This window comes from Schistosoma mansoni, chromosome 1 (assembly GCF_000237925.1).
Source record: "Schistosoma mansoni strain Puerto Rico chromosome 1, complete genome".
Lineage (NCBI taxonomy): Eukaryota > Metazoa > Platyhelminthes > Trematoda > Strigeidida > Schistosomatidae > Schistosoma > Schistosoma mansoni.
In genome coordinates, this window is record NC_031495.1 from 58,824,544 (window position 1) to 58,848,304 (window position 23,761).

A 23,761-nucleotide genomic window follows, 5' to 3' on the forward strand; every position below is an offset into this window, starting at 1 on the left:
AATACATGTGAAATAATTTTAGTCACTGTTTAGCTACTTATAAATTTTCAGTAGTATGAATTATTTTTCATTAAATGTAGAAAAAGCCACGTTTCGTAGCCGTGGTTTCTAACTCTGTTTTTATAATTCTTTACAAAATTTGCGAAGTAGCCCTAATTATCCCTTCAATATAGAACTTCTTAAAAATGAATTTTACACGCCTACCTTTACACCTTCGAAACAAAGATTTTCTTAGAGTCGATGTTGGTGAAACTTTTTGATCTCAAGGATATACTCAAATAAGTTTATTTTCTGTTCATCAAAACCGTCTTAAAGAGTCAGAATGCTCTAAATTAAGATTTAAATACAGGTTTAACAGTCACTCGACTCCTACTATAAATTGTAACAATTTGATAAATGCTTTAAATGTTAAAAAGGAGTTCATCAGATGAACACTAATAATAGTAATCTAATTTCTCTATAAGACTGTGAATAATAACAATAAAGATGTTTATCTCCGTTGATCTCCATATTACGCACCTTCAATTTCTCTAAATCTCAAATTTTTAGCTTCACGAAATGGTTCGAGAACAACCGGTTACATTTTGGACAGAACACAGAGATAAAATGCATGTAAATTTAACTAGTATTTTGTAATATTTTGTCATTATAATTTACGCTATGAAATTACTTAATAACTTTATTGGACCCCAAGGAATTAGCATCAGTAAACAATTCTATTTAGTTTTGTTTAAACATATCTCCCCGCCTTTCTAACCAATCGACTCTTATTGGATTTATAAAGATTATCAAGAGATCATTGATGATGATTGTTAAATATTAAACATGTCACATATAACACTCAGCGATCTCATTAAAAACAAATAAGTGAAAGGTAAAACAGAATATACAAATAAGGAGAAAAATGAAAAACATTCTTTAAGTATCTGAGTGCTATCGTTAACTATTGATGCACCCCAGAGTGTTTTATGGAAATCTTGAATATAAAAGATAACTACGTAATACAGTTGAAGACTTCACAGTCTGATGTCTTATTTTGACTTTTGTTATAGAGCTTACTCAGGTATACTTGTACGTTATTTTACGACAGAGATAAGTGTTAAAATATTTGACGAATTGATGATTAAATATTATACAGAACCGTTAACAAAAGGCTTGTTTTGTTATTTTTCTTTATTTCGAATATGATACTTAAGATTATTGTCCGTACCATATATATAGGTCACTCATTCATATTACATAGTTAGTTTTACCAAATCATTTCAATATATTATTATTAATCTATAGTACTGGTTTCATTCACCTAAGTGAACGTTTAAAAGACTCAATAAAAAGATTTTATTTCATGTATTGCATAAATTTTTAATTATCTTTTGTCTTTCCGTCATTTCTAATCAGTATTCTTTCCATCATTGTTAAGTCTAGTTTACAGTTATATAAAATGTAGTTGTGGCTGTTCTCATTTTTGTATACACTGTCTTTAATCAACCTTAGATTACGATCGTTACTTTCATTATAGCGATCAACCATAGTTAATCCATTCGGTTTTATTTCGTCAAAGTGTATAAGTACACTAGTTTATAAACGAAATTACGTTCACAAATAACTTATCGCTTCATATAATAATCGGCCTAAATTACTGAATAATAATTGGTTTCAGTTTATCAATATAACCAATTTCAGTTTAAAAGCAATATAAGAAGTTAGGATTTGGATCAATGTAGAAGAATTTACTTACTTATTTACTTACGCCTGTTACCCCTCGTCGAGGAGCATAAGCCGCTCACCAGCATTCTCCATCCAACTCTGTCCTGAGCCTTCCTTTCCAGTTCTTTCCAGTTGCTATTCATCCTTTTCATATCTGCTTCTATTTCCCGGCGAATTTAGTTTGAATAAAATTCATTTATTAAATATATGATATGATGAGACAATATTATTTACTGAATAGCCTTTCTGACAAAATATACTATTCATTATCATCTTCATGATATAATTCTGGAGAGAAATTTTGTTTCGACTTGCTGAATGTTCAGTAAATGGTAGAGATTTATCAACATTGTTATAGTAGTATGAACCAAACTAATAATTATTTATGAATTGATTATTTTAATCTGTTGTCTGTTTTACCATGAAATTAATCCAAAACTATCATCAAAGAAATTCAGATATTTGACTAATTCTGTATGGTACACAGCGTAAATACCAGGATTTTTTTTGTTATTCCAAAATGTATTGACATTTATTACTTTATAAAATGAAAGTAACATTAACAATGTGTTACACGGTGAAACGAACTTAATAATCGATTACTGCACGTTGGAGACATTTATTTTCTATTTTTCGCTTATTAATCTCGAAGTGGACAGGTCGTTTTCTGTATCTTTAAGCGTAAATTGGTGCTTGAAAACAAGCTTAAACTTTAGATTCTGTGTGGACAGATTTACTTATGACTTTGAAATAAGAGGAAATTAAAAGAATTTATGGGGAACTTAATATATCATGTTGAATTTCAGAGATTCTAGACTCCCTAAAAGTTCCACGTCGATAATGTCTGTACACCCAGTAGGTCATAGGTAGAAAAGTAAGTATAAGTAAAAAAGAACAGTATGTTTGAGGGAATAAGACAACCAACTACGGCCCAATCGGTAAGTCATTCAGATTGTGTGTAAGAAATGTCATCTGTGAACGACGGATAACTAAAAATATTGTGAATGCTTAACTGCGTACTTACGGTTAAATTAATTCATTGGAACTAAACTTCTAAGATGCCCAAACTCACGAGAATGCAAGCTATCATGCCCATAATCTCCAGGCTATGCATTGAGTACAATAGATTTGATCCATATCTACAACTTCAGACAATACGTAACCCACTATTAGTATCGGTCTCACTACCATGGTTACTCTCAGATCAATGCAGAAAGATTACAGTATCCTCTGAAAAATGAGTCTCATAAAGACGACTGTCTAAAATCTATATTAAAAAAGGTGATAATTTAACTCTAATTGGCTAACGAAAACTAATAAATGTTCAAGGTTGACCATCGAGCTGTAATGTTATTTATCGTACAGCAGTCTACAGTGTTTAATTTTAAACATTTTGCTGATAAACTCTACTTGTTAACCTTTTCCACAACGTACTTTCTGTAATTTCTAATGTAATTTGCAATACAATAGATTAGTCCGGTATATTATTACATGACTTGATTACATTTGATATTTTTATTTCAGAATAATGCAATACTTTTAATTAGATCTAGTTTATCACTTTTCCTATTGAGTTTTAATTCAGCCTATTACTGAATAGTTTCTTTTTTTTCATTTATTGCATTAGTTGATATCAATGAAAAAAAAACATTTTCTGACTCCTAGTAAATCATAAATGTCAGTATATTTTACAGCAAACAATTTTCATTACTGATTATTCATCACGTTACGTAATAATTACTTACTTACTGACACCTGTTACCCCCAATGGAGCATAGCCCGATCAGCATTCTCCAACCCAATCACTCTGTCATGCGCCTTCCTTTCTAGTTCTATCCAATTGTTGTTCATTCTTCGTAACATTTCTCGGCGTAATGTATTCTTTGGTCTTCCTCTTCTCCGTTGGCCTTGGGGACTCCATGTGAGGGCTTGCCTTGTGACGCAGTTGGGTTCTTTCCTCATTGTGTGTCCTATCCGATTCCAGCTCTTCTTCCTTACTTCTTCTTCCGTTGGAATCTGATTTGTTCTTTCCCACAGTAGGTTGTTGCTGATAGTGTCTGGCCAACGGATCCGAAGTATTTTTCATAGACAACTGTTAATAAATACTTGTATCTTCTGGATGATGACTTTCGTAGTTCTCCAAGTTTCCGCCCCACGCAGTAGAACTGTCTTGACATTTGTATCGAAAATTCTGACTTGGGTGTTGGTTGACAGACAGTTGTTTTGAGTTCCAGATGTTCTTCAGTTGTAAATATGCTGCTTTTGCTTTGCCGATCCTATTGCTGAAGGCTATCTTGAATTCTTTGAGTCGGTTCACAAATACTTTTATAAACCGTTTCTCACAGCTTTTATAATATTTGTATGTAGACTACCAAAATATCGAGGAACAGCGTCATGAAATAACGATCTAGAAATTTTTTAAGTGAAATCCCTAACATTTTCAAGCAATTTAAAGAATACAAAAGATTTTATTATTTAGTTTGTCAGTAATGAGATTATATAATCTAAATTTTTCATTGAACAAAGTCATGAGAGACGAATTCGTACTAAATTATATCTTTAATTAAATCCTCATCAAAATCAATAAGTGTTTGATGAAATTTCGCTTTCATCATACCAAATCACCAAAAGCCTATAATTATAAATCCTAAACTAATTCTACTCTTTACAAAGCTATTCATAAATACGATGCAAGTTGTCATCGCAATCAACTTCGAGCAAAAATCAAGAGCTTTTATCTTAATTCGGATTGATTTGGAAGTATATTACAATTATGCCAACATTAATTATCGATAAAACCCTCCAGGAAATTCATATTTGTATCAAATGATTTTATTGATAAGCTTAAATCTGTAAAAATAAAAAAACCCTTTTCATTGTGATATTCTATTGTGTTAACGAATATGTTGTGTCATTTTAGTTATTTAGTCATAAGCAAAAAAGAACATGAAAAATATATGTATTGATTCAAGTTGCCACACCAAGTTAACATAACGATTTGATGTTATTAGGAAAAATGTCAGGGTAGCATAACTATTAGTGGTAGTAGAAAAGACTAGACATAGGCAAAATGACTCGAGGAAAAGAATGAATTCGTGGAACAAAAAGCATAAGATAATTATATGACTCACGATCTCAGAAAATAGAAGTGATTGGACCTGCACTACAGGGACCGATTTTGGTCTCTGTCACTTAACGTCTCCAAGCGTTAGTTACAACAATCGCATGAAACCGAACGAGGTAGTTTGTAGTTCAATCCAACTATTATTGACTCCATGATCTGGTGCCAAGTATTTGTTTGACCGCCTCTAGCTTTTTTTCAATCTACTCATACACCATCATACATAAGGCATCGAAGTAGGTGGTGTTTAGACATATGTAATACACGATTTAACTACCTTAGTTGATAAAAATTAACTACCCCATCAAGCAATCTATTATCGTTATCTAGTACTCCATATAAAATCTTAGCAATGCTTAGTACTTTTAAAGAAGTTATTCTTAATTTAATATGATGTTATTCAATGATTATTCTTTAAACAAAAAAATTCTTTTTGATCAATCCCGATGGTACATTTCACGACTGAATATAAAAATCAATATCAACCATATGATTATGAATTAATTAACACTATATTATGAACATTTAGTGCTATCCATAACGATAAAATAATAATAAGTAAACCATAAAACAAACTGTAATATCGGTTGATATGTCAAGCTTATATACTTCATTCTAGATTCTGGACAAGTCAATTCACCTATCCATCATAAGTCATGTTTTCACCCTGTTAATTATTCACTTATTAACCCTAACCATTTTTATATATGAGCGTAGGTGTGTGTACACTTCTTATCCTATTTATCACATGTTGTCATTTATTCTTGTCTGACTATAAATATTGATTAACGCTTGATTAAAGTGAGTTGGTTTACCCACCATCTCCAATGCATGTCATTTTTTGTTTCGCTCGCTGATATTTACTCATGTGCTTATAAGTTTCTGACCTGCGTCATTAGACAATAAACTGTATCTGCCGCTTCTCTTTGCCTTCTGATTTTAGGCACCGTTAAGATTTGTATTATAACGGTTATCGAGGTGAACGATCAACGAAGCACGGCACTATAAAAGAAAAAAAATTGTTCCATCATAAACTGATTACATAATTATGAGAATCAGAAATGAACATAATGTAAACTGGAATTCTTAATGTATTGTTAAATTATCTTATAAAATGATCCAAATTTAAGAAAGATACAGCATAAACTTTTAATGGACGCATAATTTGGGTTGTTTTTTTAATGCAAATTCTCATAGCTTTTACTGTATGTAAAAGGTGTAGTCATGCACAACCACAGAATATAATAGATGAGTTTCAATAGATAATTCATTTTATATACTACCATTACATTAAATTGATTTTCAATGTCAATGAAATGTAAAAAAAAAAAGATAGAATTTCGTTTGAAATTCAATCCAAGTGTGATCATGAATTTAAGAAAGTTGGGTTGTTTTGTTTGTTTTTATTTTACCTCACATATTAGTTGTCAAGTAAAAACAAAAAAACAAACAAACAATCGATTTCACCGTCAAAATAATCATCATGTTTAATCTATTTTTACTAATTTTTTTTGTTTTGTTAAATGTGAATTTGTCAAATCAACAAATAATAATTTCATTAAATAATTTGTGTGGAAAGATAATGAATAAAGGAAAAACTTGTCATTGTTGACAAAAACAAATATTCTGTATACTAATGTGATCTGTTCTATATATATATATATATATATATATATATACATATATATAGTCTCCATGTTAATAAATTATTTAAATAAAGAGTAGAAAGCAAACAAGCGATATATATATAGTATGAATATTTCTTCTCAACATGAAAATTTTTAGGAGAGTGTACAGCTGGTTATTCTTAGGAACTAGTCATGTTAAAGGCTTCACATTTAGTTCTCGGTTCGATTCCTGAGTGCGGAATCGTGAGTGCGTACTCCCGAGGAGTACGGTACAAGGACGAAACGTCCTTTCAGTGGAGGTCTAACTTAGATCAGTTTGTGATTTCAGTGAAATTCAACAATCTTTACAACCCTATACTGAAAAACATCACGATAAGGTTTGATTTATGATTGTGCACTGTAGATCTAATACTTATCAATTGAATTTAGTTTAGATTGAAACCGATAAAGGTTGTAGTTGGATGGAATCAATGTGAAACTTTGGACTTGGGTTTCGTCTTGTCTTGCACTCGTCAGCAAGGTTTACTTTTAGCTGTACCTGGTCACTATCAGGTAATCAAACTATTCGAAACCGACAAACTTTATTTCATAGACAAAATGTTATAGTGACACTTATTAACATGATTCTAAAATAGATTTCTTCGTTTTCTTGTTTTTGAAGTATTTATTGATTTTGTTTACAAAAACAATAACGTTGGACGTTCAAATATATATATATATATATATATATATATGTACATTCAAACTGTCATGTAGTTTTAACTATTTTTCCTTTAAAATCATACTTTAGGGTAATACTCATTACAGTACAAATCGTACCACTCCGTTCGGACGTAATGCTGCTTTTACAACACCGATTGGTCAATATTTGAATAGTCGGATGCCATGTGAAATGCAAGTATTTTCACGTTAAAAATATCACAGAAAGAAGTTAAATGAGGCAGTTGCTTCTATTTATTTATACCTGAAATATAACTATGCATCATTTTATGTCTCATGTTACCATGATAAAACAAAATAATTATACTGCTCTAATTTTTCGGGTTAATTCATTGTATTGTATGCTAAGATTAACATATATGAAATGAAAAAGAATATCATTTAACTATTCAGTTTACTTTAACACTAAGAACAACTGAGAGGCATGTAAGAGTATAGTTGATGGGCCCCAAAAAAAACAGGATGTTTGTTCACATTCAATAACCAGATACAACTAAACAAATGCAATTATATGAAAAATATAGGATTTATCACTAAATCCAGGTTAAAGTATTCTAGATGATTAGCTAACTTTGATTTACAACTCCTAGACCGAAGAAAAACTGTCCGTCTAAATACGAAACTGGGATTCAAAGAAAAGCTAGGATACAGTGAGGGGTAAATGATAAAAAAAATTCATATTCATATTAAAAACAGCAGGATAAATTGAAAGCAGAAAAAATAAAAAAAAAATTCAGGTGAAAGGTATCGAGCTAAAACCCCTTCGCTACAAACATTAACAAAAAGCCGGGTGATAAAAGTGAAGATCACTTAGAATTGTGTGTCTTCATAAGTATTGTTTGATTGTTCGTCACTGTAATTGATTTGTATTTGGATGTGGACAATTTTGTGGTTGGTGGTATGTAGGTTCGGTGAATAGGTGTGAGCGGGCGAGAAGGGTGTGAGTTGGTGGTTGTTTTTTTGGTGTTGATGACGCGGTGCTGAGTGGTAGATGGAGCGAGATGTTGACGCGAAATCGGGTTCGGTGGTGTAGTGGTTATCATGTCTGCTTTACACGCAGAAGGTCCCCGGTTCGAACCCGGGCCGAACCAGGCTTTTGACAAACAACACCTGTCGACGCACATCACGAACTACACTCCTCACACTGGAGACACATCATACTCCCCGACACTGCCAACAGTGTACAACAAGCTGACGCAGTCAAAGACATCCACGTCGGTCGTGCTCACCACGAGTACGCCGGTGTGTGGTTGACGTCCGACTGTCGACACGATGACTGGTAAGTCTGTGATCACCCGTATCGAGTGGCCACGTGAGTCTTAATACGCAATACACCTAGCTAAATAGATGCAATCTTTCGAGTGAAGTCGGATAGACCAGTTCCCTCATTGAACAGTCCACTTCACCTACTGTCACACTTAGATATCCAACTCCGAGGAGCACTGAACGCCATTAAACAAGTGAGACGGTTCATCAATTCCCCTACCTCACTCACCATGAACAACAGACAACGGGCTGACACATTGTCGGACAAACACATGGAGAGAAACACGGAAGCACTGAATAACTGAACAAATATCCGATTCACGTAATGACGGACTGATTGTACAAGTGTGATTGTGTGATCTGTTGAGTCTTCGACTATGAGACTCAGTGTGCAGAGTAGACAGTGTGATGAGTCGTTGAGGCTGAAGTCGAGTGTAGGAAGGATTGACTGCTGATAGGAGTGTCAATTTCTGTGACAACCCATGACAAGTGACTCGCAGTCGACATTCATTCGTCAATGGTTGATGGATCCTGCATGTATTTTATTGTCGAGCAGTGAGAGATGCGCGTAATCTGTATGATGCGGGAAAGCACACAATGGTACTCGGAGACACAACTGATCAAGTGAATCTCACCATATCAATCTTCCAATAACTGACAAGCAGTTTGACCTTCGTGTATGCGTGTGACTACTCAGAATCAGGTTGTCTGATCAGTGATGAGTATGTTAGCAGATTGTATAGTTTTGCTTAAGTTGAAGAAAGTTTTCACAACTGGATCATTCGAAGGTGGTGACTGCTTCTGAGGACGTCGTTAGTTGTGTCGTGGAGACTGGTGTGGCCACCGATGTCGGTTGATGTGTACGGTTCGACAGCCTCATCACGGATGCGACACTGGTGGTCAAGTGATCCGTGAGTGATGGGAATCTCAGGGAATCGACAGTAACACGAAGGATGCAGTTAGACTTGTGTGTCTTCATAAGTATTGTTTGATTGTTCGTCACTGTAATTGATTTGTATTTGGATGTGGACAGTTTTGTGGTTGGTGGTATGTAGGTTCGGTGAATAGGTGTGAGCGGGCGAGAAGGGTGTGAGTTGGTGGTTGTTTTTTTGGTGTTGATGACGCGGTGCTGAGTGGTAGATGGAGCGAGATGTTGACGCGAAATCGGGTTCGGTGGTGTAGTGGTTATCATGTCTGCTTTACACGCAGAAGGTCCCCGGTTCGAACCCGGGCCGAACCAGGCTTTTGACAAACAACACCTGTCGACGCACATCACGAACTACACTCCTCACACTGGAGACACATCATACTCCCCGACACTGCCAACAGTGTACAACAAGCTGACGCAGTCAAAGACATCCACGTCGGTCGTGCTCACCACGAGTACGCCGGTGTGTGGTTGACGTCCGACTGTCGACACGATGACTGGTAAGTCTGTGATCACCCGTATCGAGTGGCCACGTGAGTCTTAATACGCAATACACCTAGCTAAATAGATGCAATCTTTCGAGTGAAGTCGGATAGACCAGTTCCCTCATTGAACAGTCCACTTCACCTACTGTCACACTTAGATATCCAACTCCGAGGAGCACTGAACGCCATTAAACAAGTGAGACGGTTCATCAATTCCCCTACCTCACTCACCATGAACAACAGACAACGGGCTGACACATTGTCGGACAAACACATGGAGAGAAACACGGAAGCACTGAATAACTGAACAAATATCCGATTCACGTAATGACGGACTGATTGTACAAGTGTGATTGTGTGATCTGTTGAGTCTTCGACTATGAGACTCAGTGTGCAGAGTAGACAGTGTGATGAGTCGTTGAGGCTGAAGTCGAGTGTAGGAAGGATTGACTGCTGATAGGAGTGTCAATTTCTGTGACAACCCATGACAAGTGACTCGCAGTCGACATTCATTCGTCAATGGTTGATGGATCCTGCATGTATTTTATTGTCGAGCAGTGAGAGATGCGCGTAATCTGTATGATGCGGGAAAGCACACAATGGTACTCGGAGACACAACTGATCAAGTGAATCTCACCATATCAATCTTCCAATAACTGACAAGCAGTTTGACCTTCGTGTATGCGTGTGACTACTCAGAATCAGGTTGTCTGATCAGTGATGAGTATGTTAGCAGATTGTATAGTTTTGCTTAAGTTGAAGAAAGTTTTCACAACTGGATCATTCGAAGGTGGTGACTGCTTCTGAGGACGTCGTTAGTTGTGTCGTGGAGACTGGTGTGGCCACCGATGTCGGTTGATGTGTACGGTTCGACAGCCTCATCACGGATGCGACACTGGTGGTCAAGTGATCCGTGAGTGATGGGAATCTCAGGGAATCGACAGTAACACGAAGGATGCAGTTAGACTTGTGTGTCTTCATAAGTATTGTTTGATTGTTCGTCACTGTAATTGATTTGTATTTGGATGTGGACAGTTTTGTGGTTGGTGGTATGTAGGTTCGGTGAATAGGTGTGAGCGGGCGAGAAGGGTGTGAGTTGGTGGTTGTTTTTTTGGTGTTGATGACGCGGTGCTGAGTGGTAGATGGAGCGAGATGTTGACGCGAAATCGGGTTCGGTGGTGTAGTGGTTATCATGTCTGCTTTACACGCAGAAGGTCCCCGGTTCGAACCCGGGCCGAACCAGGCTTTTGACAAACAACACCTGTCGACGCACATCACGAACTACACTCCTCACACTGGAGACACATCATACTCCCCGACACTGCCAACAGTGTACAACAAGCTGACGCAGTCAAAGACATCCACGTCGGTCGTGCTCACCACGAGTACGCCGGTGTGTGGTTGACGTCCGACTGTCGACACGATGACTGGTAAGTCTGTGATCACCCGTATCGAGTGGCCACGTGAGTCTTAATACGCAATACACCTAGCTAAATAGATGCAATCTTTCGAGTGAAGTCGGATAGACCAGTTCCCTCATTGAACAGTCCACTTCACCTACTGTCACACTTAGATATCCAACTCCGAGGAGCACTGAACGCCATTAAACAAGTGAGACGGTTCATCAATTCCCCTACCTCACTCACCATGAACAACAGACAACGGGCTGACACATTGTCGGACAAACACATGGAGAGAAACACGGAAGCACTGAATAACTGAACAAATATCCGATTCACGTAATGACGGACTGATTGTACAAGTGTGATTGTGTGATCTGTTGAGTCTTCGACTATGAGACTCAGTGTGCAGAGTAGACAGTGTGATGAGTCGTTGAGGCTGAAGTCGAGTGTAGGAAGGATTGACTGCTGATAGGAGTGTCAATTTCTGTGACAACCCATGACAAGTGACTCGCAGTCGACATTCATTCGTCAATGGTTGATGGATCCTGCATGTATTTTATTGTCGAGCAGTGAGAGATGCGCGTAATCTGTATGATGCGGGAAAGCACACAATGGTACTCGGAGACACAACTGATCAAGTGAATCTCACCATATCAATCTTCCAATAACTGACAAGCAGTTTGACCTTCGTGTATGCGTGTGACTACTCAGAATCAGGTTGTCTGATCAGTGATGAGTATGTTAGCAGATTGTATAGTTTTGCTAAAGTTGAAGAAAGTTTTCACAACTGGATCATTCGAAGGTGGTGACTGCTTCTGAGGACGTCGTTAGTTGTGTCGTGGAGACTGGTGTGGCCACCGATGTCGGTTGATGTGTACGGTTCGACAGCCTCATCACGGATGCGACACTGGTGGTCAAGTGATCCGTGAGTGATGGGAATCTCAGGGAATCGACAGTAACACGAAGGATGCAGTTAGACTTGTGTGTCTTCATAAGTATTGTTTGATTGTTCGTCACTGTAATTGATTTGTATTTGGATGTGGACAGTTTTGTGGTTGGTGGTATGTAGGTTCGGTGAATAGGTGTGAGCGGGCGAGAAGGGTGTGAGTTGGTGGTTGTTTTTTTGGTGTTGATGACGCGGTGCTGAGTGGTAGATGGAGCGAGATGTTGACGCGAAATCGGGTTCGGTGGTGTAGTGGTTATCATGTCTGCTTTACACGCAGAAGGTCCCCGGTTCGAACCCGGGCCGAACCAGGCTTTTGACAAACAACACCTGTCGACGCACATCACGAACTACACTCCTCACACTGGAGACACATCATACTCCCCGACACTGCCAACAGTGTACAACAAGCTGACGCAGTCAAAGACATCCACGTCGGTCGTGCTCACCACGAGTACGCCGGTGTGTGGTTGACGTCCGACTGTCGACACGATGACTGGTAAGTCTGTGATCACCCGTATCGAGTGGCCACGTGAGTCTTAATACGCAATACACCTAGCTAAATAGATGCAATCTTTCGAGTGAAGTCGGATAGACCAGTTCCCTCATTGAACAGTCCACTTCACCTACTGTCACACTTAGATATCCAACTCCGAGGAGCACTGAACGCCATTAAACAAGTGAGACGGTTCATCAATTCCCCTACCTCACTCACCATGAACAACAGACAACGGGCTGACACATTGTCGGACAAACACATGGAGAGAAACACGGAAGCACTGAATAACTGAACAAATATCCGATTCACGTAATGACGGACTGATTGTACAAGTGTGATTGTGTGATCTGTTGAGTCTTCGACTATGAGACTCAGTGTGCAGAGTAGACAGTGTGATGAGTCGTTGAGGCTGAAGTCGAGTGTAGGAAGGATTGACTGCTGATAGGAGTGTCAATTTCTGTGACAACCCATGACAAGTGACTCGCAGTCGACATTCATTCGTCAATGGTTGATGGATCCTGCATGTATTTTATTGTCGAGCAGTGAGAGATGCGCGTAATCTGTATGATGCGGGAAAGCACACAATGGTACTCGGAGACACAACTGATCAAGTGAATCTCACCATATCAATCTTCCAATAACTGACAAGCAGTTTGACCTTCGTGTATGCGTGTGACTACTCAGAATCAGGTTGTCTGATCAGTGATGAGTATGTTAGCAGATTGTATAGTTTTGCTTAAGTTGAAGAAAGTTTTCACAACTGGATCATTCGAAGGTGGTGACTGCTTCTGAGGACGTCGTTAGTTGTGTCGTGGAGACTGGTGTGGCCACCGATGTCGGTTGATGTGTACGGTTCGACAGCCTCATCACGGATGCGACACTGGTGGTCAAGTGATCCGTGAGTGATGGGAATCTCAGGGAATCGACAGTAACACGAAGGATGCAGTTAGACTTGTGTGTCTTCATAAGTATTGTTTGATTGTTCGTCACTGTAATTGATTTGTATTTGGATGTGGACAGTTTTGTGGTTGGTGGTATGTAGGTTCGGTGAATAGGTGTGAGCGGGCGAGAAGGGTGTGAGTTGGTGGTTGTTTTTTTGGTGTTGATGACGCGGTGCTGAGTGGTAGATGGAGCGAGATGTTGACGCGAAATCGGGTTCGGTGGTGTAGTGGTTATCATGTCTGCTTTACACGCAGAAGGTCCCCGGTTCGAACCCGGGCCGAACCAGGCTTTTGACAAACAACACCTGTCGACGCACATCACGAACTACACTCCTCACACTGGAGACACACCATACTCCCCGACACTGCCAACAGTGTACAACAAGCTGACGCAGTCAAAGACATCCACGTCGGTCGTGCTCACCACGAGTACGCCGGTGTGTGGTTGACGTCCGACTGTCGACACGATGACTGGTAAGTCTGTGATCACCCGTATCGAGTGGCCACGTGAGTCTTAATACGCAATACACCTAGCTAAATAGATGCAAAATTCAGTCGACGAGAGTGTTATACCAGTTCCCTCATTGAACAGTCCACTTCACCTACTGTCACACTTAGATATCCAACTCCGAGGAGCACTGAACGCCATTAAACAAGTGAGACGGTTCATCAATTCCCCTACCTCACTCACCATGAACAACAGACAACGGGCTGACACATTGTCGGACAAACACATGGAGAGAAACACGGAAGCACTGAATAACTGAACAAATATCCGATTCACGTAATGACGGACTGATTGTACAAGTGTGATTGTGTGATCTGTTGAGTCTTCGACTATGAGACTCAGTGTGCAGAGTAGACAGTGTGATGAGTCGTTGAGGCTGAAGTCGAGTGTAGGAAGGATTGACTGCTGATAGGAGTGTCAATTTCTGTGACAACCCATGACAAGTGACTCGCAGTCGACATTCATTCGTCAATGGTTGATGGATCCTGCATGTATTTTATTGTCGAGCAGTGAGAGATGCGCGTAATCTGTATGATGCGGGAAAGCACACAATGGTACTCGGAGACACAACTGATCAAGTGAATCTCACCATATCAATCTTCCAATAACTGACAAGCAGTTTGACCTTCGTGTATGCGTGTGACTACTCAGAATCAGGTTGTCTGATCAGTGATGAGTATGTTAGCAGATTGTATAGTTTTGCTAAAGTTGAAGAAAGTTTTCACAACTGGATCATTCGAAGGTGGTGACTGCTTCTGAGGACGTCGTTAGTTGTGTCGTGGAGACTGGTGTGGCCACCGATGTCGGTTGATGTGTACGGTTCGACAGCCTCATCACGGATGCGACACTGGTGGTCAAGTGATCCGTGAGTGATGGGAATCTCAGGGAATCGACAGTAACACGAAGGATGCAGTTAGACTTGTGTGTCTTCATAAGTATTGTTTGATTGTTCGTCACTGTAATTGATTTGTATTTGGATGTGGACAGTTTTGTGGTTGGTGGTATGTAGGTTCGGTGAATAGGTGTGAGCGGGCGAGAAGGGTGTGAGTTGGTGGTTGTTTTTTTGGTGTTGATGACGCGGTGCTGAGTGGTAGATGGAGCGAGATGTTGACGCGAAATCGGGTTCGGTGGTGTAGTGGTTATCATGTCTGCTTTACACGCGGAAGGTCCCCGGTTCGAACCCGGGCCGAACCAGGCTTTTGACAAACAACACCTGTCGACGCACATCACGAACTACACTCCTCACACTGGAGACACATCATACTCCCCGACACTGCCAACAGTGTACAACAAGCTGACGCAGTCAAAGACATCCACGTCGGTCGTGCTCACCACGAGTACGCCGGTGTGTGGTTGACGTCCGACTGTCGACACGATGACTGGTAAGTCTGTGATCACCCGTATCGAGTGGCCACGTGAGTCTTAATACGCAATACACCTAGCTAAATAGATGCAATCTTTCGAGTGAAGTCGGATAGACCAGTTCCCTCATTGAACAGTCCACTTCACCTACTGTCACACTTAGATATCCAACTCCGAGGAGCACTGAACGCCATTAAACAAGTGAGACGGTTCATCAATTCCCCTACCTCACTCACCATGAACAACAGACAACGGGCTGACACATTGTCGGACAAACACATGGAGAGAAACACGGAAGCACTGAATAACTGAACAAATATCCGATTCACGTAATGACGGACTGATTGTACAAGTGTGATTGTGTGATCTGTTGAGTCTTCGACTATGAGACTCAGTGTGCAGAGTAGACAGTGTGATGAGTCGTTGAGGCTGAAGTCGAGTGTAGGAAGGATTGACTGCTGATAGGAGTGTCAATTTCTGTGACAACCCATGACAAGTGACTCGCAGTCGACATTCATTCGTCAATGGTTGATGGATCCTGCATGTATTTTATTGTCGAGCAGTGAGAGATGCGCGTAATCTGTATGATGCGGGAAAGCACACAATGGTACTCGGAGACACAACTGATCAAGTGAATCTCACCATATCAATCTTCCAATAACTGACAAGCAGTTTGACCTTCGTGTATGCGTGTGACTACTCAGAATCAGGTTGTCTGATCAGTGATGAGTATGTTAGCAGATTGTATAGTTTTGCTAAAGTTGAAGAAAGTTTTCACAACTGGATCATTCGAAGGTGGTGACTGCTTCTGAGGACGTCGTTAGTTGTGTCGTGGAGACTGGTGTGGCCACCGATGTCGGTTGATGTGTACGGTTCGACAGCCTCATCACGGATGCGACACTGGTGGTCAAGTGATCCGTGAGTGATGGGAATCTCAGGGAATCGACAGTAACACGAAGGATGCAGTTAGACTTGTGTGTCTTCATAAGTATTGTTTGATTGTTCGTCACTGTAATTGATTTGTATTTGGATGTGGACAGTTTTGTGGTTGGTGGTATGTAGGTTCGGTGAATAGGTGTGAGCGGGCGAGAAGGGTGTGAGTTGGTGGTTGTTTTTTTGGTGTTGATGACGCGGTGCTGAGTGGTAGATGGAGCGAGATGTTGACGCGAAATCGGGTTCGGTGGTGTAGTGGTTATCATGTCTGCTTTACACGCAGAAGGTCCCCGGTTCGAACCCGGGCCGAACCAGGCTTTTGACAAACAACACCTGTCGACGCACATCACGAACTACACTCCTCACACTGGAGACACATCATACTCCCCGACACTGCCAACAGTGTACAACAAACTGACGCAGTCAAAGACATCCACGTCGGTCGTGCTCACCACGAGTACGCCGGTGTGTGGTTGACGTCCGACTGTCGACACGATGACTGGTAAGTCTGTGATCACCCGTATCGAGTGGCCACGTGAGTCTTAATACGCAATACACCTAGCTAAATAGATGCAATCTTTCGAGTGAAGTCGGATAGACCAGTTCCCTCATTGAACAGTCCACTTCACCTACTGTCACACTTAGATATCCAACTCCGAGGAGCACTGAACGCCATTAAACAAGTGAGACGGTTCATCAATTCCCCTACCTCACTCACCATGAACAACAGACAACGGGCTGACACATTGTCGGACAAACACATGGAGAGAAACACGGAAGCACTGAATAACTGAACAAATATCCGATTCACGTAATGACGGACTGATTGTACAAGTGTGATTGTGTGATCTGTTGAGTCTTCGACTATGAGACTCAGTGTGCAGAGTAGACAGTGTGATGAGTCGTTGAGGCTGAAGTCGAGTGTAGGAAGGATTGACTGCTGATAGGAGTGTCAATTTCTGTGACAACCCATGACAATTGACTCGCAGTCGACATTCATTCGTCAATGGTTGATGGATCCTGCATGTATTTTATTGTCGAGCAGTGAGAGATGCGCGTAATCTGTATGATGCGGGAAAGCACACAATGGTACTCGGAGACACAACTGATCAAGTGAATCTCACCATATCAATCTTCCAATAACTGACAAGCAGTTTGACCTTCGTGTATGCGTGTGACTACTCAGAATCAGGTTGTCTGATCAGTGGTGAGTATGTTAGCAGATTGTATAGTTTTGCTAAAGTTGAAGAAAGTTTTCACAACTGGATCATTCGAAGGTGGTGACTGCTTCTGAGGACGTCGTTAGTTGTGTCGTGGAGACTGGTGTGGCCACCGATGTCGGTTGATGTGTACGGTTCGACAGCCTCATCACGGATGCGACACTGGTGGTCAAGTGATCCGTGAGTGATGGGAATCTCAGGGAATCGACAGTAACACGAAGGATGCAGTTAGACTTGTGTGTCTTCATAAGTATTGTTTGATTGTTCGTCACTGTAATTGATTTGTATTTGGATGTGGACAGTTTTGTGGTTGGTGGTATGTAGGTTCGGTGAATAGGTGTGAGCGGGCGAGAAGGGTGTGAGTTGGTGGTTGTTTTTTTGGTGTTGATGACGCGGTGCTGAGTGGTAGATGGAGCGAGATGTTGACGCGAAATCGGGTTCGGTGGTGTAGTGGTTATCATGTCTGCTTTACACGCAGAAGGTCCCCGGTTCGAACCCGGGCCGAACCAGGCTTTTGACAAACAACACCTGTCGACGCACATCACGAACTACACTCCTCACACTGGAGACACATCATACTCCCCGACACTGCCAACAGTGTACAACAAGCTGACGCAGTCAAAGACATCCACGTCGGTCGTGCTCACCACGAGTACGCCGGTGTGTGGTTGACGTCCGACTGTCGACACGATGACTGGTAAGTCTGTGATCACCCGTATCGAGTGGCCACGTGAGTCTTAATACGCAATACACCTAGCTAAATAGATGCAATCTTTCGAGTGAAGTCGGATAGACCAGTTCCCTCATTGAACAGTCCACTTCACCTACTGTCACACTTAGATATCCAACTCCGAGGAGCACTGAACGCCATTAAACAAGTGAGACGGTTCACCAATTCCCCTACCTCACTCACCATGAACAACAGACAACGGGCTGACACATTGTCGGACAAACACATGGAGAGAAACACGGAAGCACTGAATAACTGAACAAATATCCGATTCACGTAATGACGGACTGATTGTACAAGTGTGATTGTGTGATCTGTTGAGTCTTCGACTATGAGACTCAGTGTGCAGAGTAGACAGTGTGATGAGTCGTTGAGGCTGAAGTCGAGTGTAGGAAGGATTGACTGCTGATAGGAGTGTCAATTTCTGTGACAACCCATGACAAGTGACTCGCAGTCGACATTCATTCGTCAATGGTTGATGGATCCTGCATGTATTTTATTGTCGAGCAGTGAGAGATGCGCGTAATCTGTATGATGCGGGAAAGCACACAATGGTACTCGGAGACACAACTGATCAAGTGAATCTCACCATATCAATCTTCCAATAACTGACAAGCAGTTTGACCTTCGTGTATGCGTGTGACTACTCAGAATCAGGTTGTCTGATCAGTGATGAGTATGTTAGCAGATTGTATAGTTTTGCTAAAGTTGAAGAAAGTTTTCACAACTGGATCATTCGAAGGTGGTGACTGCTTCTGAGGACGTCGTTAGTTGTGTCGTGGAGACTGGTGTGGCCACCGATGTCGGTTGATGTGTACGGTTCGACAGCCTCATCACGGATGCGACACTGGTGGTCAAGTGATCCGTGAGTGATGGGAATCTCAGGGAATCGACAGTAACACGAAGGATGCAGTTAGACTTGTGTGTCTTCATAAGTATTGTTTGATTGTTCGTCACTGTAATTGATTTGTATTTGGATGTGGACAGTTTTGTGGTTGGTGGTATGTAGGTTCGGTGAATAGGTGTGAGCGGGCGAGAAGGGTGTGAGTTGGTGGTTGTTTTTTTGGTGTTGATGACGCGGTGCTGAGTGGTAGATGGAGCGAGATGTTGACGCGAAATCGGGTTCGGTGGTGTAGTGGTTATCATGTCTGCTTTACACGCAGAAGGTCCCCGGTTCGAACCCGGGCCGAACCAGGCTTTTGACAAACAACACCTGTCGACGCACATCACGAACTACACTCCTCACACTGGAGACACATCATACTCCCCGACACTGCCAACAGTGTACAACAAGCTGACGCAGTCAAAGACATCCACGTCGGTCGTGCTCACCACGAGTACGCCGGTGTGTGGTTGACGTCCGACTGTCGACACGATGACTGGTAAGTCTGTGATCACCCGTATCGAGTGGCCACGTGAGTCTTAATACGCAATACACCTAGCTAAATAGATGCAATCTTTCGAGTGAAGTCGGATAGACCAGTTCCCTCATTGAACAGTCCACTTCACCTACTGTCACACTTAGATATCCAACTCCGAGGAGCACTGAACGCCATTAAACAAGTGAGACGGTTCATCAATTCCCCTACCTCACTCACCATGAACAACAGACAACGGGCTGACACATTGTCGGACAAACACATGGAGAGAAACACGGAAGCACTGAATAACTGAACAAATATCCGATTCACGTAATGACGGACTGATTGTACAAGTGTGATTGTGTGATCTGTTGAGTCTTCGACTATGAGACTCAGTGTGCAGAGTAGACAGTGTGATGAGTCGTTGAGGCTGAAGTCGAGTGTAGGAAGGATTGACTGCTGATAGGAGTGTCAATTTCTGTGACAACCCATGACAAGTGACTCGCAGTCGACATTCATTCGTCAATGGTTGATGGATCCTGCATGTATTTTATTGTCGAGCAGTGAGAGATGCGCGTAATCTGTATGATGCGGGAAAGCACACAATGGTACTCGGAGACACAACTGATCAAGTGAATCTCACCATATCAATCTTCCAATAACTGACAAGCAGTTTGACCTTCGTGTATGCGTGTGACTACTCAGAATCAGGTTGTCTGATCAGCGATGAGTATGTTAGCAGATTGTATAGTTTTGCTAAAGTTGAAGAAAGTTTTCACAACTGGATCATTCGAAGGTGGTGACTGCTTCTGAGGACGTCGTTAGTTGTGTCGTGGAGACTGGTGTGGCCACCGATGTCGGTTGATGTGTACGGTTCGACAGCCTCATCACGGATGCGACACTGGTGGTCAAGTGATCCGTGAGTGATGGGAATCTCAGGGAATCGACAGTAACACGAAGGATGCAGTTAGACTTGTGTGTCTTCATAAGTATTGTTTGATTGTTCGTCACTGTAATTGATTTGTATTTGGATGTGGACAGTTTTGTGGTTGGTGGTATGTAGGTTCGGTGAATAGGTGTGAGCGGGCGAGAAGGGTGTGAGTTGGTGGTTGTTTTTTTGGTGTTGATGACGCGGTGCTGAGTGGTAGATGGAGCGAGATGTTGACGCGAAATCGGGTTCGGTGGTGTAGTGGTTATCATGTCTGCTTTACACGCAGAAGGTCCCCGGTTCGAACCCGGGCCGAACCAGGCTTTTGACAAACAACACCTGTCGACGCACATCACGAACTACACTCCTCACACTGGAGACACACCATACTCCCCGACACTGCCAACAGTGTACAACAAGCTGACGCAGTCAAAGACATCCACGTCGGTCGTGCTCACCACGAGTACGCCGGTGTGTGGTTGACGTCCGACTGTCGACACGATGACTGGTAAGTCTGTGATCACCCGTATCGAGTGGCCACGTGAGTCTTAATACGCAATACACCTAGCTAAATAGATGCAATCTTTCGAGTGAAGTCGGATAGACCAGTTCCCTCATTGAACAGTCCACTTCACCTACTGTCACACTTAGATATCCAACTCCGAGGAGCACTGAACGCCATTAAACAAGTGAGACGGTTCATCAATTCCCCTACCTCACTCACCATGAACAACAGACAACGGGCTGACACATTGTCGGACAAACACATGGAGAGAAACACGGAAGCACTGAATAACTGAACAAATATCCGATTCACGTAATGACGGACTGATTGTACAAGTGTGATTGTGTGATCTGTTGAGTCTTCGACTATGAGACTCAGTGTGCAGAGTAGACAGTGTGATGAGTCGTTGAGGCTGAAGTCGAGTGTAGGAAGGATTGACTGCTGATAGGAGTGTCAATTTCTGTGACAACCCATGACAATTGACTCGCAGTCGACATTCATTCGTCAATGGTTGATGGATCCTGCATGTATTTTATTGTCGAGCAGTGAGAGATGCGCGTAATCTGTATGATGCGGGAAAGCACACAATGGTACTCGGAGACACAACTGATCAAGTGAATCTCACCATATCAATCTTCCAATAACTGACAAGCAGTTTGACCTTCGTGTATGCGTGTGACTACTCAGAATCAGGTTGTCTGATCAGTGATGAGTATGTTAGCAGATTGTATAGTTTTGCTTAAGTTGAAGAAAGTTTTCACAACTGGATCATTCGAAGGTGGTGACTGCTTCTGAGGACGTCGTTAGTTGTGTCGTGGAGACTGGTGTGGCCACCGATGTCGGTTGATGTGTACGGTTCGACAGCCTCATCACGGATGCGACACTGGTGGTCAAGTGATCCGTGAGTGATGGGAATCTCAGGGAATCGACAGTAACACGAAGGATGCAGTTAGACTTGTGTGTCTTCATAAGTATTGTTTGATTGTTCGTCACTGTAATTGATTTGTATTTGGATGTGGACAGTTTTGTGGTTGGTGGTATGTAGGTTCGGTGAATAGGTGTGAGCGGGCGAGAAGGGTGTGAGTTGGTGGTTGTTTTTTTGGTGTTGATGACGCGGTGCTGAGTGGTAGATGGAGCGAGATGTTGACGCGAAATCGGGTTCGGTGGTGTAGTGGTTATCATGTCTGCTTTACACGCAGAAGGTCCCCGGTTCGAACCCGGGCCGAACCAGGCTTTTGACAAACAACACCTGTCGACGCACATCACGAACTACACTCCTCACACTGGAGACACATCATACTCCCCGACACTGCCAACAGTGTACAACAAGCTGACGCAGTCAAAGACATCCACGTCGGTCGTGCTCACCACGAGTACGCCGGTGTGTGGTTGACGTCCGACTGTCGACACGATGACTGGTAAGTCTGTGATCACCCGTATCGAGTGGCCACGTGAGTCTTAATACGCAATACACCTAGCTAAATAGATGCAATCTTTCGAGTGAAGTCGGATAGACCAGTTCCCTCATTGAACAGTCCACTTCACCTACTGTCACACTTAGATATCCAACTCCGAGGAGCACTGAACGCCATTAAACAAGTGAGACGGTTCACCAATTCCCCTACCTCACTCACCATGAACAACAGACAACGGGCTGACACATTGTCGGACAAACACATGGAGAGAAACACGGAAGCACTGAATAACTGAACAAATATCCGATTCACGTAATGACGGACTGATTGTACAAGTGTGATTGTGTGATCTGTTGAGTCTTCGACTATGAGACTCAGTGTGCAGAGTAGACAGTGTGATGAGTCGTTGAGGCTGAAGTCGAGTGTAGGAAGGATTGACTGCTGATAGGAGTGTCAATTTCTGTGACAACCCATGACAAGTGACTCGCAGTCGACATTCATTCGTCAATGGTTGATGGATCCTGCATGTATTTTATTGTCGAGCAGTGAGAGATGCGCGTAATCTGTATGATGCGGGAAAGCACACAATGGTACTCGGAGACACAACTGATCAAGTGAATCTCACCATATCAATCTTCCAATAACTGACAAGCAGTTTGACCTTCGTGTATGCGTGTGACTACTCAGAATCAGGTTGTCTGATCAGTGATGAGTATGTTAGCAGATTGTATAGTTTTGCTTAAGTTGAAGAAAGTTTTCACAACTGGATCATTCGAAGGTGGTGACTGCTTCTGAGGACGTCGTTAGTTGTGTCGTGGAGACTGGTGTGGCCACCGATGTCGGTTGATGTGTACGGTTCGACAGCCTCATCACGGATGCGACACTGGTGGTCAAGTGATCCGTGAGTGATGGGAATCTCAGGGAATCGGCAGTAACACGAAGGATGCAGTTAGACTTGTGTGTCTTCATAAGTATTGTTTGATTGTTCGTCACTGTAATTGATTTGTATTTGGATGTGGACAGTTTTGTGGTTGGTGGTATGTAGGTTCGGTGAATAGGTGTGAGCGGGCGAGAAGGGTGTGAGTTGGTGGTTGTTTTTTTGGTGTTGATGACGCGGTGCTGAGTGGTAGATGGAGCGAGATGTTGACGCGAAATCGG

General features: G+C 41.8%; 1 non-coding gene across 1 annotated transcript; it reads left to right on the forward strand.

Annotated features, from left to right (window-relative positions):
• The first annotated feature begins 8,195 nt into the window (after window positions 1-8,195).
• On the forward strand, window positions 8,196-8,267 carry Smp_tRNA_01136_Val_TAC.1.1. The gene has a single exon. It is a non-coding gene (tRNA).
• The last annotated feature ends 15,494 nt before the right edge of the window (window positions 8,268-23,761 follow it).